The sequence below is a fragment of the Photinus pyralis genome, unplaced genomic scaffold (assembly GCF_008802855.1).
Source record: "Photinus pyralis isolate 1611_PpyrPB1 unplaced genomic scaffold, Ppyr1.3 Ppyr1.4_LG8, whole genome shotgun sequence".
In the NCBI taxonomy this organism is placed as follows: Eukaryota; Metazoa; Arthropoda; class Insecta; order Coleoptera; family Lampyridae; genus Photinus; species Photinus pyralis.
Genome location: NW_022170819.1, coordinates 13,627,710 through 13,643,659, shown reverse-complemented (window position 1 = coordinate 13,643,659; position 15,950 = coordinate 13,627,710). Strand labels below are relative to the sequence as shown.

Here is a 15,950-nt window from a genome sequence, read left to right as displayed (position 1 = left end):
GCTACTCCACCCGGAACATTACAAGGGTTGCGAGCACGTATAACCATAGTGTAAGAATAGAATACACTATGGTATAACTCAACAATTTCGAGCGATTACCCCTGAAATCTTGCAACATGTGCGGCAGCGTTTTGAAGCAAATCTTTATTATTGCATGGAAGCAGGCGGAAGGCAATTCGAGCATTTATTGAAATAAATGTTGTGTGTTTAAAGTTATTTGTTATTTTTTGCACAATTTAAACCTTTTTTAATACAAGGTGACTTAGATCGCATTTGTTTTGTTTTTTTTTAGAAAAAAACCATTTCAAATGCAAATATCTCCGAAACGAATCAATAGAATTTAAAAAGCAAAGCAGATTAGTAATCACGATTAAATTGGCTTTCAAATAACGTGCCATTTGCCATAGGATTCCATTTAAAATTTTAGGGGTTAAGCTCTCTACGTAGAGGGGTGAAGACTTGGGTTCGTGATTTGTATTCCAAAAGTTGTCCCCCTCGAATACAAAATTGACGTGTTCGAGGATTTTTCGAAATTTCTAAATTTAATACCCTAAAAGCCCTCTGTATACTTCTCGTTGGGCCACTCTGTATATTTTATTCGTCTGGTGACACGGCGGTTTTAGAAACATTTCGGGAAAATTTATGACATTTTTTAAAAGTGTCGGAAGATTTTAGAACAGTAGGGTATTTTGAAAATAGTATAGGTCCTTTTGGTCGTGAAAACATCGAAGAGACCTTGGAAATATTGGAGATGCTTTTATCCTCTTTTTCCAATGTGAATGTACTTTTTTTCTTTTTGTTCTATACTATGTTCCATTGGAAATAAACATTATTATTATTATTATATAATCCCTCAGCTCCATCAAGTTAGCCCCCGTGAATTACAAAAATATGTAATGAAAATTTTTAGTGTTGTGTCAAATTGTGCTGATCCAATTTTAATTTGAATGTGAATGGAAGAACTATCGTGCCCGTAAAACTGTTTTCGAATATTTTAACGCCACAGCCCCATTAACATCGAGCACAACTCGTGAATGTAGTAGTGGAGTTTGTCACTTAAAAAAACCAGGGGGTTGAAGCTGGCCCCCAAGACTTGGGTGCGGGAACCACCGTGCGCCGTAAGACTATTTTCGAATATTTGACCGGCACAATTCAATATGCATCGAGCACAACTTATTGAAGTAGGTTTTAGTGGAATTTGTTCCTTTTCAATTCAGGGAAAACCGATTTTCCAGATCAGCACAAACAAAATTGAATCAGCACAACCCTAGCACTATTTACAAAATGTTCATTCCTCTTTTTTTTTTAATTGCATGGACTAATAACTTGACGGAGCTTCTCTCGACTGATCTATTGTGACGTGTCTTCTCAATTGCCAAAAATGGTCACGTGGCGCATAGTTAAATAGACAAAGAACGTCTGCTATAGATCACGCCAGTTATCGCATCTAGAATCTAGAAAAACTGGGGTGGCCATGGGAGTTTTTGGTCATTAACCCAAAATGTTGTTTTCGCCAACGATTGCCAACTGCTCGGATGAATGGACCTTTTACATAGTGTGATCCAATTAGATTTTCGTGAAATTATAATTAGCGCGCGTAATCAATTACTTAGCGCCCGATCGTCGATACGTCACGGTTCAATTTGGAACGTGTTTCTTTTCGAGGAACTGTATTTTGAACGCGCGATTTCTAATCAAGTGGTAAAGTGATAGTGTTAGCTGTTATCTAAAAATAACCTCATTATTCACTCCCTCTTCTCGGCTTTTTTTTTGTATCGGAGTGTTCAATGGCCACGACAAGGACACCGTTATATTTATGTTAGCCTGCGTTTTTTCAAAACAATGAGTTCCTTAGTGGTAGCCGCCTGAAAACGAGTGCATCTTTTTTTGTTGATACACGCGTTTTGTTTTTGTTAGACGTGACGTGGTGGCGGTGCAGTTCCATGCTGCATCAGTGCTCACTTCCGCGTGCATTTAAGTGACAAAGAGACTAACGTCAGTGTCGTAGGTAAGTTCGTTTCCTTTCCACCTTTCGCGGTAGGGGCCACTTCCACTCTGTAAATATCCACAGGGAGTGTCGTATTTTATATTTAACCTACACCCATTAAAAATTATTAAAGAAATTACATCACTCAGAATTATTATTTCGTAATTCCTTTGTGTAACGGAAAAGGAGAAAGTTCACGCAGTTGCGTATTTTGTATTTTATATAATAATTCTTTTGTTTTTTTTTCAAAACTGAGTGGTTCGTACGAAAATGACGCCTTTTTACGAAAGAAAGTCGCCTTTTTATTGTTTATTATATCATGTACGACATATGTTCGCGCGCCGGCGTTTAATGAACTTTTACTATTATTATTAACAGTTGTGCGGAAGCGGGAGGGTGCCGGTTTATTTGCAAACATTGTCTGTCGTGATTAATATTCACGAATTTTATTGGAGCGAGAATTTTATATAAAACGAACAAATTAACTGTTTATTTTTTCTTTCATTGTCCCCCTTGGGCCCGGTCACCTGTGACTAATAAATGGGCTTTCTTCACTTTCCAACGGTTAATCATGTTTACTAAATATGCAATGCATTGCAAAATATGACTTCCACTGTTGATAAATAGCTGTCTTATAAAGTACAAAACACTCTCTCTTACAACGTTGCATGGAATTGTGTCATGCGTGTTTCTTTTACTAAAAGGTCCATTGTCAACAGTTCAGAAAAATCTTCATAAGTGTGAATGTTCTGCGCCTGCGTGCACTTCACAGCTGATATGTGAATTTGTGCATTATATTGATATTCGTCTTCACTATCACTTCATTAAAAGCACGTGTTTGATTTATTTTTATTGGGAGGGCATAGTCGAAACGCCCACAAATTATCGGTTCTTTTGCGCACGTGCGCTTCACTTATGCCCGTTTCCATTTGCTCATATATGAACCTACTATCAAATTTTTGAAAGGAACAAATTGTTTAATGAAAATAATAGAACAAGAACAAATTACATATAAGAACGGGGTTTTAAAACATAATAAATTTCATGAAAAGAATTACTAAAAAAAGGAAAGTTCCTAAAACACATTCGGCGTTGCCTTTTTGAATTTCTATACCTATCCGTTGGTAAATAAACTGGGTTGAGCGGGACTCTCCTGTTTTTTGCCTGAGTCTTTTACCAATTGCCGCTGTCTTAAGAGGAAGTACATTTTTAAAATATCAAAATTTTGGGAAAACCGACCTGCGAAAAAGGAAATACGTTGGTAACATTTTCTATTCCAAAAATGTAAGGGCCCCTCCCTAGCGCATTTTCTTCTGGCACCCCTGGGGTGTCCCAATGGAAACTGACATTTTTACCGTAGTTAAAATAAGATAGATGCGGGTTCAACTAGTGATCTTCATGTGCGGTGTTCTATTTAAATAAACGAAGTAATATTTTGTTGATTTTTTTCCTCACCGTATACAACTGGGAAAATTGTGACAAACCTAAGATTGCCGTAACTATTACGTATTACGTAAAGTTCGTAATACGCACTTTGCCTGAAGAGCAGTGGCGTAGTCAGGAACTTGGTTTGGGAGGGGCTGATGGGCGTACGTTGTCGAAGGCGGTGATAAAAAATCACCTACCTACATACGATTCAGTTCCATTTCGCAAAAATTGGTTTAATTGTACACAAATATGACATGTACGGGGGGGGGGGGGCTATAGCCCCAGTATCCCCCCCAGCTACGCCCCTGCTGAAGAGCTCCGGTAATGCTTGAATTTTCTAGGAATATAATGGGAATATCAGGAAAATTTGAGGGGAACTTGGGAGTGATACTAAACACCTACTAATTCATTTGGGAATTAACCTTGAATATTTGCCTTGAACTTCATAATGTATTTCTTATGGGAATAATTCCATGGCTGATTGCGATTGAAACCAAATTTATTCGTTTATTGTGTCGCATAGTCACCATCAACGCGGCCATGGAATTATTGCCATAAGAATTAAATTCAAGCTCGATTCCTAAATGAAATCCTAAGCTTTTTGAATCACATTTTTTCAATGACCGTCAGCCATTTTTATTTATATTTTATTACCTGAAAACGTCTGTACCTAGGGAGGGCCACCCATACGATAGGATAAGATTGATTGGTATCGGTTGCCTTGGTTACCATGGAGACAATAAACATAAAAGTCTCCATGAATCCACGGTCTACTATTTCGCCTACTATTGAAGAACAATAAAAACTAAGGGTTTTATTTTTGGTTCAAGGCTAAAATATCTAATCAATATAAGCTGTGATACATCAATGTAAAGGAAAAGCTAAGATATACAGGGTGTTGCATTTAAAAAATACTCCCTTAAAAGTGTATTCGCAACATCTGATGTTAAAAATGTTTTGAAACAAGAAAGTTTGAGAATCTCCGCAGACAAGATTTTTTCTTTTCGTCTACTATGAGCACGCCTAATGCAAAACACATGGCTTGAGTGTTGCGATTTCAAACCGTCACACAGACGGACGGACAACTTCACGAAAGGAAAAATTAACTCTCAACAACTTGCGTGTTAAGATCTTGGCACTCATCATTTATCAGTGCAGTGATCCCATTGACGTAAATTTTCCACATTTCCATTGCGTATAGAATATCGACACCATTTTATCTCTATTTTAATTGCGTATTTGACTATTTATATTTACTCATTCGGCAACGTGATTTCTTTGCGTTGTCACGTGACAGCCCTACAATGGAATCATGAGCGGAGATGACTCTCCAACTTGGGTATCTTCCTTTTGAAATGCGGCCGAAACCGGTCAGTCAAAATCGTGGGCGTGTGCGCTAAATTTGGCTACGACAGTGAATTTAGTTGCATAATAAATAATTGTTAACGATATCTTTTATCGTTTCATAAAGTATGCAAATGACCATAATGTTATGATTACTTAACTTGACCTTGAGAACTATTGCGGCATCATCCGCTAGATACCACCTTTGGCCTGAGCCTAACGTTCTTTTTCGGTTGATTCAATTATGCCCACTCGGAGAACGGTAAATCGACACGTTGATAAATTGGCAATTAGTGTACCTACCGTAAACTAGGGGTTCCAAATTTGGCGAAACCCTCTATAAGTTGGCACGTTTACTAGTTGTGCAAACGCCCCTAAATGTACTCTGCAATCGGGCAATGGTTTCCCTATAGGAAATTGTGAAATCCCACGCTCAAAAATCGTGTGTCCGGATGTGTCAGTAGTATACGTCTATATCGACTTATTTCAAAATTTTAGTTGTGTTTGTGCGTCCGTCTGCCCTTTCGCGCAATAAATCAAGAAAGAAAGCGAATTTTGGAATTCTGTTTTCAGCAAGCTCAAGGACTGTAGAGCCCGGACCGGTTCAGTAATCAGGAGGGATAAACGGGCGCATCGTACTGGTTGCACGTAGGTACTTCTGGAGGTTTATTATTACAATGGGGTCGACTAGTTGTGGAGGGTGTGAGACAACTATTTCGCCATTTTCATTTTCATTTTCACCAAAAAACTAATAATATCCTTAACGTCATAATTTGATAACCCTTGTTCACTTACTACATATAGTTTATTATTATATTTGTAATGTTTGATAATGGTATTATCATATTGCAACAATGTACCTTCTTTAAATAGGTATGTGGAAATTATTTTTTCTTTTTAACTATAGAGCCTAATAGAGGAGCGAAATCATTAAATTATGTGAAAAAATATTGTTAGGATAACGCAATATGTCCACAATAAGGCTATCATGGGGATCTCCGAAACCATAGAATGTAAGGGGGTCCCTTAACATGCCCCCTCCCCCCCCCCTAGAGATTTGATAGTCGTATTATTATAAATGAATGCGTTCGTTACGCGCTCACATGCGCCATCGGTATTAACTCTTGCTCCATTATAATTTTTTTAATCCAAAAATGTATTTGGAAGGGGCCAAGTATACCCCCCCCCCCCCGTACGTATTTTGTCGCTGGTACCTAGGCCACCTGATAGATTTGGTTATGCGCTCAATTGCGCCACTTGAATTAAACCTAACGTCATCACGGTTAAGCCATGACAAATTTTCAAAAAGTGGGAGAGGGGGCAACTTAACGATTTTAAAAGTAACTTTTTTATATCATCTTTCCATACGAAATTGCACTCCTAGGTATGCGCTAAAATGAGCCGTGAAAAGATATCTTTGCACCATTCTTATTTTTTGGTTATCCTTAAATATATTTGGGAGGGGCCAAGTAAACGTAACCCCCCATAACGCATTTTGCTACCGGTATCTGTGCCAATCGTGCATCTGGTTATGCGCTCAATTACGCCACTTGAATTAAAGCTAGCGCCATCACCGTTAAGCCATACATTTTTTTTAAGTGGGGGGGGGCTAACTTCACTTTTTCAAAAGTTACGTTTTTTAACATGGTTTTTGCACTACAGTTTCATCATGCGCTCAAATGCACCGTTAACATAAATATTTGTCGTATTATAGTTTTTGTGAACCCTATTTAGTACCTATATAACTATACAGGGTGATTCAAATTCGAGGGCCACCATGGGGATTTCGGGAACTGTAAGACATAGGTAGGTAGTTTAAATTTGGCAAAGTTGCGTATTTTGATGCTTAACAAAATGCAGTTTTAAAACTAAAAAAATTCCGACTACTTTCGGAGCTATCCGGAAATAGCCGAAACTTTGCAAAATCGTTTTTATTTTTTACTGAAGTTATTTAAAAAGATATTTCGAAATAAATGATACATTAATATGACCACTTTTGTCCCTCTACGAGATGCTACTTTTACATTTTAAGTTTGATGTTTCGTCTCCAGTCATCCAACATCAACTTTGTTTTGGAAGTAATTTTTACTTTTTTTGTAATTTGATGGAGAAATTTTCTTCTGATTTCAAAAATGTAAACATCACTATCTTTTAATCATAAATAGCGCTATTAATTCCTAAAAACGCAAGAAGCTACAGTACGTACACTATCTAAGACAAAGTTTTCTAGGCAAAAAAGAAAATATGTTAATAATTAAAAAAATTGTGATGTTTATATTTTTGAACTCTCTTTGACTTGTTGAATTCTCCAGCAAATGACACAAAAAGTAAAAATTACTTCCATAAGAAAAAACAAAGTTGATTATGGTCAAAGGGAGACGAATCGTCGGATTTGAAAGTAGCATCTTGTATAGGGAATAAAGTGGCCATAATAATGTGTTATTTATTTCGAAATATCTTTTTAAATAACTTCAGTAAAAATAAAAACGATTTTGCAAAATTTCGATGTTTTCCGGATATCTCCGAAAGTGGTCGAAATTTTTTAAGTTTCAACACTGCATTTTGTTAGGCATCAAAATACGCAACCTATCTATCTCTTGCGAGAGCCCCATGGTAGCCCTCGAATTTGAATCAGCCTGTATATGGGTATGCGGTGAAGTTATGTTCTAATTGTGCAATTTTAACTCGGTTTTGCGCTGGTATGTTAATTTTTTTTGTTATGTTTGCACAGATACGATTTGAAGAAATCATTATCAACTTTATTTTTCTTATCACGAATACTATATATGGCACACACAAAAATAGCAGTTGGAAACTGTTGGTTTAAAAAAAAAATAAAAGCGAAATCGGCGCAAATTTCGGTTTTTCTGGCATATATTCGAAAGTAATTGGTATTTTGTGGTTTTCTTTAAAGTGTGATGATAACATTATGCGTTATGGGGGGTTTCGTTGACTTCGTCCCTCCCAAAAATATTTAAGGATAACCAAAAAAAAATAAGAATAGCAAAGATATCGTTTTACGGCGCATTTTACCGCATACCTAGGAGTACAATTTCGTATGGAAAGATTATAGGAAAAAGTAAACATCTCAAGTTGCCCCCCCTCCACTTTTGAAAAATTTGTATGGCTTAACCGTGATACCGGTCAAGAAGTTTTCAATACAATGTTTCGTTTTGAGAAATTTGTTATTGCTTTATAAGGCCCGCAAAAAAGTACTGTATTGAGTACACAACAAAAAACGAAAATTGGAAACTGTTGGTTTCTACAGGATGGTGTACTCACGCACAACGCCCTAATTGTGCGAGAATTCCTTTTCTTAACCATATTTTGGAGTACTGACCTATTTTATTGACTTATCAGAAAGTTTAGAACTATTGAAAACCTGTTCAGTACAAAAAAAAGTTCACTTTTAATGTAATGCAATGGGGAGTCGCGTGTAGTTAGTGGCCCCCCCCCCTCCCCCATATTTTCAAAATCGATTCTTTATGATTTACATAATTTGTCAACAACTCTGGAACTTCATGCTGGGGTTCGATTTAGAAATGCACAATTTGAAATTTCATAAATAAGGGACTAAATCTACACGTCTGATCTAGTTAAAAAATTAATCATCGTCAAAACGCACGATAATCTTTTCGTTATGTTATAATGGTTGCTTGGATACTTAGCCATGAAGGTGCGGCTCTACCGTGCCTATAATACAGCACTTTTTCGTACACGTTACTTCCTTTTCATTTATTGTAGGTACAAAGCGAAATTTGTAAATAGTTATGCAATTTATTGTGCCCTTGAATACCACGTTAAATTCTATTCAGTGCAGGCTTAAGATAAATAATGTTATCTAATATTTAATTAATGTAACAGACACGTTTCAATTTAAACAATTTCTAAATGTTTATTAAACATGAGGACTGGTTGTCTGTTTTTTTTCCAATTTAGATATCGAATGTGTAAGCCGATAATATAATCGTTAAGCCGTGCTGCATACCTATACGGATTGTTTAATTATTCCACTAATGAGATTATATTTCGTCACGGTCTAGTATAAACGATGACTAATGTCGGCCGATTATTCATAATCTTTAAATGGGAATTTGATTGTTATAAAATTATCTTGGAAATTAAAAATCGCAGAAGCGTGACACATTTCGTGTAGGTAACGTCCAAAAGAGAGATTAGGGAAATGATTACTCGCACTTTACCGCTATTTGTTAACAACAATGAGACATTTCCCCATTTTTATAGTCCGCAAGCAAAAACAATCGCATCAGTTTATTAGATAATGTGGGTTAGTGCCATTTTATATAATCGTCACGTTTTCTATTCGGTAATGATATTTTTCGGTTTTTATTAACAACAAAGGCAGAGGTTATGCGGAAATCAATTATTTCCACGGCGACACGTACGCCTTATCATTTATTTATAGATTCGAAACCTTCCATGCACTTCCAGTTTATGTTAATTAAAGGACGCGGACACAATTGAATAAAAATTACGGCTGGTGGGTGGGTGGCGAGCGAGGCAAGGATTCGATGCAGATGAGGTTATAAAAACGGCGAATTAGTTTTGCACGGTTGCTCAAAATTTTCTCGTAACCAGGTTAGTATGAAACTGATCGTAATTAGCATTGACCTCATTTGATTTCAATAATTTTGTTTGTTGCACTTTTTTTCAGTTAATCATGCATAAAAATGTTTAGATTATATACTCGTACCGAATCCTTGATTAATCAATTACGTGTTTTTTGGATTTTTCGCTAGTCACGGCGAAAATCTCAGTTTTCGATGGGTTTGTTTTCGGTTTGTCTACTCTACAGTTTTTTCCATAAACAAATTTAAACAATTGAAAATGAAGATAACAAGCACGCGATAACAAAAATAGACAAAATGATAGGGAGAAAAACAATAGATTGTTTTTAACGTATAAAAATTAAGCAGAAAACGTAAAGAAATTGGTCGTAAAGTTACGTGTTTGTACTTCAAGTGTTTTTCTCAGTGAGCTCAGAAAGCTCCACTATGTACCAAAACAGTTATACTTAGTCCAGTCAATCTAACCTTCAAATAGAATTTCTGTCGATGATAAAAAAGTAGAAATTCTGCCAATTAACAATGTCAAAAAATGCATCTCCGAAAATGACCGCAAATATTGTAAACTCGAAGTAACGAGATCATAACCAGCTGATTTTTTTGTATGCAGCTTAATCAATGTTTGTATAATAAATTATAAATGATCATACAAATTTAGTGGTACGTTTTCCCAGTCCTACGCTTGGAAGGCTATTTTTAATTTCACGATCACGCACTGGTGTCGCTACGTGTTTATACACAAATTTTCAAAAATTTTCCCCAACACTAACACTAAAATGGTTTCTTATTAACGCAGACGGCCATCCTTAATCGTTAATGCGTTTGCTTAATTCCCGCCCTATGAATGAAATAAAAGCTATTGGTACTAAATCATTCCCAGATACGACCAGCTTACTACGTTGCAATTTCGACGATTCTGAAACGACTTCATGCCGAATTCGCAGTTGTAATCGAATAACCCAACTTAAATCCACGACATCTCGTCTCCAGACATCAGGAATACATTAGGAAAACAATACTCTATAGAAATTAAAGGATGCAAAAAGGATAATCTTCAATTCCACCGAATGCTCGCGTACAATTCCACTACCAAATCTCCGAAACCTTTACCACAAAAATTTCAAAAAAAAAATTAGATCCAAATTTAGAGCTACCGTTACAGAGGTTGTACGAAATTATGGAAGTGGCTACTTCTTCTAACTAAACTTAACGCTTCCTTAATTTCTTAGTTCGCGATCATTAAGAAATAGCCAATAGAAACTGAGGTTTATTGTGCGTCACTGACCAACGAAATCATACTTTTTTTTACTACCTGGGTCCACATATGAGGCATACAATTTAATTTATTTTTAGCGCATTTTTGCAGGTAGAGAGATGTGGTAGTCCCCGATAAGATCTTATTAATGGTGCAGTCAAAACATCAAACTTTAATTGCGGGTGCACGGGAAGTCGGAAGCGGGTACCGACAAAGTGAATGTGGTAGTCTTCCACAAGATATTATTGATGGTGGAGTCAATACTGGCTAATAAAGCACTGATCTGTCACAAAAAAATGCGTTGAAGTCCCTTCGATCTCACGCGAGATTTTTATAATTTTTTATTTTTCAAACCGGTTAAACAAATGGCCGGATTATCTTATTATTTAACTGATAAAAATGCAAACACCCTTAAAGGAAACGGTACTGTTTTGAATACAAATAGAATTGTCAAGAATTATGACATTTGATTTGCTGCATACTGCAGTATAAAGCCAATCAAATGTCTTAATACCGGATTAAACAATGATCCTGGATTTTTTTGTGCAACTGGCCGTAAGTCTCATATAATGAATGACTCCTTTGATTTTTGAAGTTCATACGTTCACTCAAAAATTAGTTGATCCGATAGTAAATGTCAATGTCATATAAAATGCTAGCAGACCCCGCGAACTTAGTACCACCTTTGGAATCGGATCTACGCTCGGTTTCAGGAGTTGCAATTGAGTTACAATTGGTTTTCCACTATTTCCATTCCGCTGAATCCGATTCTGCCTGTCTGAAAATGGACCGAAAATATTAAAGATGGCGTCCAATATCGCAGATTTGGAACCACCCTGGCGTATTCTCCGTCTAAAATGCCCGATTTTTACATTAGTTCAAGGGTCTGGGCCTGGGGTCAAGGATCACGATAGGAGGGTCAAAAATGAGGTCCGAATTTCTCATATTTAGGCCAAAATGGTGCTAAACATTCCGATTTTCTCAGAATGCTCTGAATTTAAAGATTCTGGTATGCTAACATATTTTAAAAAATATTGTTCCATAAAAAAATGGTATCAAAGTCTACTTTTTGACACTCTGTATGTTTTCTCTTTAGTGCAAAAAATGCGCAAGAAAAATGATAATAACGTGTGCGAGCATTAAACCCAACAACTTTCGCAACAACGTGTTCCATATTTTTGCTGCTCACTATACAGGGTGATTCATAATTGAGTGCAGGAATTTTAAGGGCCTAAGTATTTACCAGCCCAAAGTACGAAATTTGCTTCGTTTTCTAGATACAGGATGTAAAAGTTTTTTTAAAAGTCGAGATTTATTTAACCAAAGGAAGGCCTAATGAGCCTACCAAACTTTATTTAAATCGCCTGAAAAGTTTTTGAATAATTGATTAAAATTTTTTTTTTAAATCCCGTACCTACGAAACGAAGCAAGTTAGGACATACGATTATATGAAAAAAATGTCTTATTTTTGGCTGGTAAGTACGCCTTTAAAATCTTTGCACTCAATTTTGAATCACCTTGTATATTGTGAAATTTTTCAAATTTTTGAAATGACCATCAACCATTTATATTGATTGGTATCGGCTACCTTAGTTACCATTTATACAATAAACAAACCAAAATCTTCGTGAATCCATGGCCTACTATTTAAAAACCGTAAAAAAAAGGTTTTTATTTTTGGTTCATGGCTAAAATTTAAAAAATATAGTTTGTGGTACATCAGTGTAATCGGGAAAAAACCGCAAAAAAATTGACATTAAGATATACGGGGTGTTGCATTTAATAAATAAATACCAACATTAGGTCAAATCTCAGAAACGGTGGTTAGGGGCGTAAGTCGGTCGGGCATTGAGAATAAATTAGACTAACTTTACCCCAGCCACACACTCGTCGAGTAGCATGTGAAGTAGCGTGACGAGGAGGCAGAGACGTAGTGTGGCCACATCACTCGCAATGCCGCACGTCATGCTGCTCGTTCTGCCAACCGCTTCATGTTTTGTCGGTTTTTTGGGCGCGAGTCAAAGGATCGGCAATACGAGCGCGAGTGACTGGCCACATAATCGCGCGATGCGCTGGCAGAAAGCATCATCCTTATTTTTTTTAATGACGAATAGATGTCATCCAACATCTGCGTTAGTGAAGACGACGAGGACGTATCTCTTTTTATTTTAGGAAATTGATGTAATTAGCTATACCAAAAATGCATAGCCAACAGTTTCGACATCCATCGTGTTGCAAAGGCAAATGCCAAATGCGGAGTGAGGCGATTAATTGCACGAGTAAAGGAGTGTGTGGACAAAGAGCGAAACATCGCGGCAGCACGTAGAGCAGGGCGATGAGCAGTGTGGCTGAGGCATATGACAGAACGCGCGTAAATCTGGATTTAAACGAATGAAATGAGCTAATGATTAAAGATGGCCGATTTCATTAATCGAGCGCCATTTTGGGGCGTGAAAGAATTAGAAAAGCAAGTAGGGATGTATCAGGGAGAAAGGAAGTAGAGGGATTTTTCGATTAGCGATAGCTAAGTAAAGTTCAAAAACGTGAACCGGTTATACGCGCGTCGTGAAATTTTTTAGAAAGTACAAGAAACTACAGCATCTCATAGATTTGAAGAATCGGAAGGATTCAAAGTAGCGCAATAATACATAGAATCATTTGAAGGTTGGGGTTTAACTGAAGAATCGTAAGAATGGAAAGAATCCGAACAATGAAGAAGATGAACTGAAGGATTTTTAGTAATTTGAGGAATCCAATAATAATCTGAAGAACGGGGGAATATGAAGAAGCGAAAAAATTCGGAGAATTTTAAGAATATGATGGATCTGATGAATATAAAGAAACTGAATAATCGAGGAAAAAATGGAAAAATTCCAAAAAATTGGAGAAATCAATGTGTGGTAATGATGGACCAGAAATCATTAGAACTAGGGATTCGAAAAATGTTGATCAAGGGACTAACTGATTAAATTTTGGTCATTTGGACTCTCTGCCCGTCTGTCTGTGTATATGATAACTCCTCCGTCCGCTTGTGTAGATGATAACTCGCGAATTTTCCAATTCTGTTTGCAGTATTATGTTTATCATCGCCCAAGGAAGAGCTGATTAAATTTTCAGTGACTCTGGAGCTCGTTACTGTCGTGGAAGTTCTTTAATTATTGACCTTATCTTTTGCTAGATATGGAGCGCAATAGTTATTTGTACAACTAGAGAGGAAAGTAGTTTTTCAACTCGAGTTCAAAATCAATTAAACGAAAGTTGAAAAACTCTTTCTTTCTTAAGTTTTACACATAACTTTTTCTAAAACTACAATCAAAATTGAAAAACTATCTAAATATTCTAAATTTCCAAACTCTCTGAGGAACTTCAGATGAACTGTTGAGTACATTAAACCCCGTTTTCTATTTCGAGAGTGTCTTTAATATCTCAGGAAGTCTAAACTTTTTAGGAACTTTGGAATCAGAGACGCCCCTCATATCATTTTTAAACCTTTTGCTAATTCCAATCATAAACATACTCCTACAAACAAAGTCCTCTAAAGCCGCACGATTAATGCTATTATCAACATACTTGTGCTAAGTTTGTCTGATCATCAAAATATGGTCGCACTCCTTGGTAGAAAGTTCCAAAGTTTATTGGCACCGCGTACAGTGAGCTCTCGAATGGGCGGGAGAGGGTACCGCACCTGCTATCTTGTTTGTAAAACGTTGATTACGTTACCATTTTTAGATCTTAATTAGTGTATTAAGTTTTCATTCGGATTTTGCAGGTAAGGTATCGGTCTCTACAACTTGAACGTGTTTTGTTTTTGTTTGCTCTGTATGTTATTTTTGTGACTTGGGGCGTATCTTATCTTTCATGTGTAAAGGTAAACATGATACGCCGTCCACAAATAAAGCAATTGACTCTTATTTAGCCACAGATCTGCAAACAACAAGTTTATTTTAAAATTTTGAAAATATTTCCTCCCTGTACTCTAAATCTTGTACCTGAGATGTCGTCGCGATTTGAAATTTTTATTGCTGCACGTGGCCCCATTAACACCGATTCGGGCTAAATGTTTACTGTCAATATAAGGTCCGTTGTGTATTTATGTGAATTACGTGGTAACCGACGATTAAGGCCAATAATAAATTCAGCGTCGATATTGACATTAGGAGTACCTACGTGTCCGCCGTTCCTCATCATTTTAGCGGCAATCGACTTGACGTAATCCAGCATCAACCTTTACCCATTTACAAGGATTTCCACAGTCGGAAATGGAAGTTCCACCCTTTCTATGAGGTATTGCAACTATTTACACCAGATGCTCTTTCGAATGGGGAAGGATCGGATCGAACGAAAAATGAGCTTTCAATTTACTGCCATACCACGCTCGTTTCCAATCTTCTATTTTGGATTTATGGATCCATTTCGTCTTCGAAACATATCAGAAATATGCCTTTAGATATACCTATATTCGATCCAAAAACAATTAAGACAAATAAGAACTTAATATGCAGTCTGTTTAGACTACACTATACAGGATGTTCTATTAAAAAAATTAGATGAAGTTCGATAACTTTCTGTTTGGCCCCGTATATTTAATTTTATAACAGCAGATTATTTTTACAATCATTAGGTAAACTTTTAAGATAATAATGTTTCTGTATCTCTTTTAACTAAGATCGATTGTGTTGCTCAGTGGTAGAGCATTGGGCTACATAGGCGGGAGGTCGGGGTGTTCGAACCTGGGTTGAGGTGAATTTTTCATCTGTGGCAGAGATGGGAATTACCTTAGACTAGTTTCGAGCATTCTGCCGGCTACTCCGAATTAGGTTTTCCTGCAGTTTTCCTAATTCCTAAAGTAAGTACCGAAGTAGTATAGAACAACTTAAGACCTTCTGTAGGGGCACCTCTAAAAAGTATTATGCGGGTTACTTTGTAATTGGGCGAAAGCCTTTTGAAGGCCCAAAACAAAAGAGCGACCATAAATAAAATTAAAAAAAATAAAAATAAGAAAATATAGGACGATTCTGAGATGAAAACCAACAAAGGGTGCACATTTTCCAATTTTTGCCCTTCTAGTCTTCTCAGCCCAAATTTCATAATTATATAGAAAGTGATGTATTCGTAATTTGGGAAGGTGTATTTGCAGCCGTTGCGATTTTTCATTACTAAAAATATAAGAAATTCCGTCCATGACTGTCGAATTAATTTTTCCATCGAAATTGGTGCATAAATAGCGATATCTTTATCAAAAGGATAACATACACGCATACTGAATCAAAAGACAAACTTAATACCTAATGTCACATTAAGGGTCTCGCAGATTTGGATCGAATTATATATCTCCAAAAAAAATTTCTAC

The 15,950-nt window shown here is 36.5% G+C and overlaps 1 protein-coding gene across 3 annotated transcripts in view; it reads left to right on the top strand.

The window, feature by feature from the left end:
* LOC116179315 (transducin beta-like protein 2) overlaps positions 1 to 15,950 on the top strand; it is a 124,198-nt gene that overhangs the window by 68,520 nt on the left and 39,728 nt on the right. Inside the window, exon 1 of one of the 3 annotated variants that reach the window (XM_031499081.1) lies at positions 1,837 to 2,008. The exons of 1 other annotated variant lie outside the window; for it this stretch is intronic. The gene's annotated coding sequence lies outside the window, so the exon portion shown is untranslated. Of the gene's footprint in view, positions 1 to 1,836; positions 2,009 to 9,236; positions 9,359 to 15,950 lie in introns of those variants that run through there. One more of the 3 variants, XM_031499083.1, reaches the window with a different exon arrangement.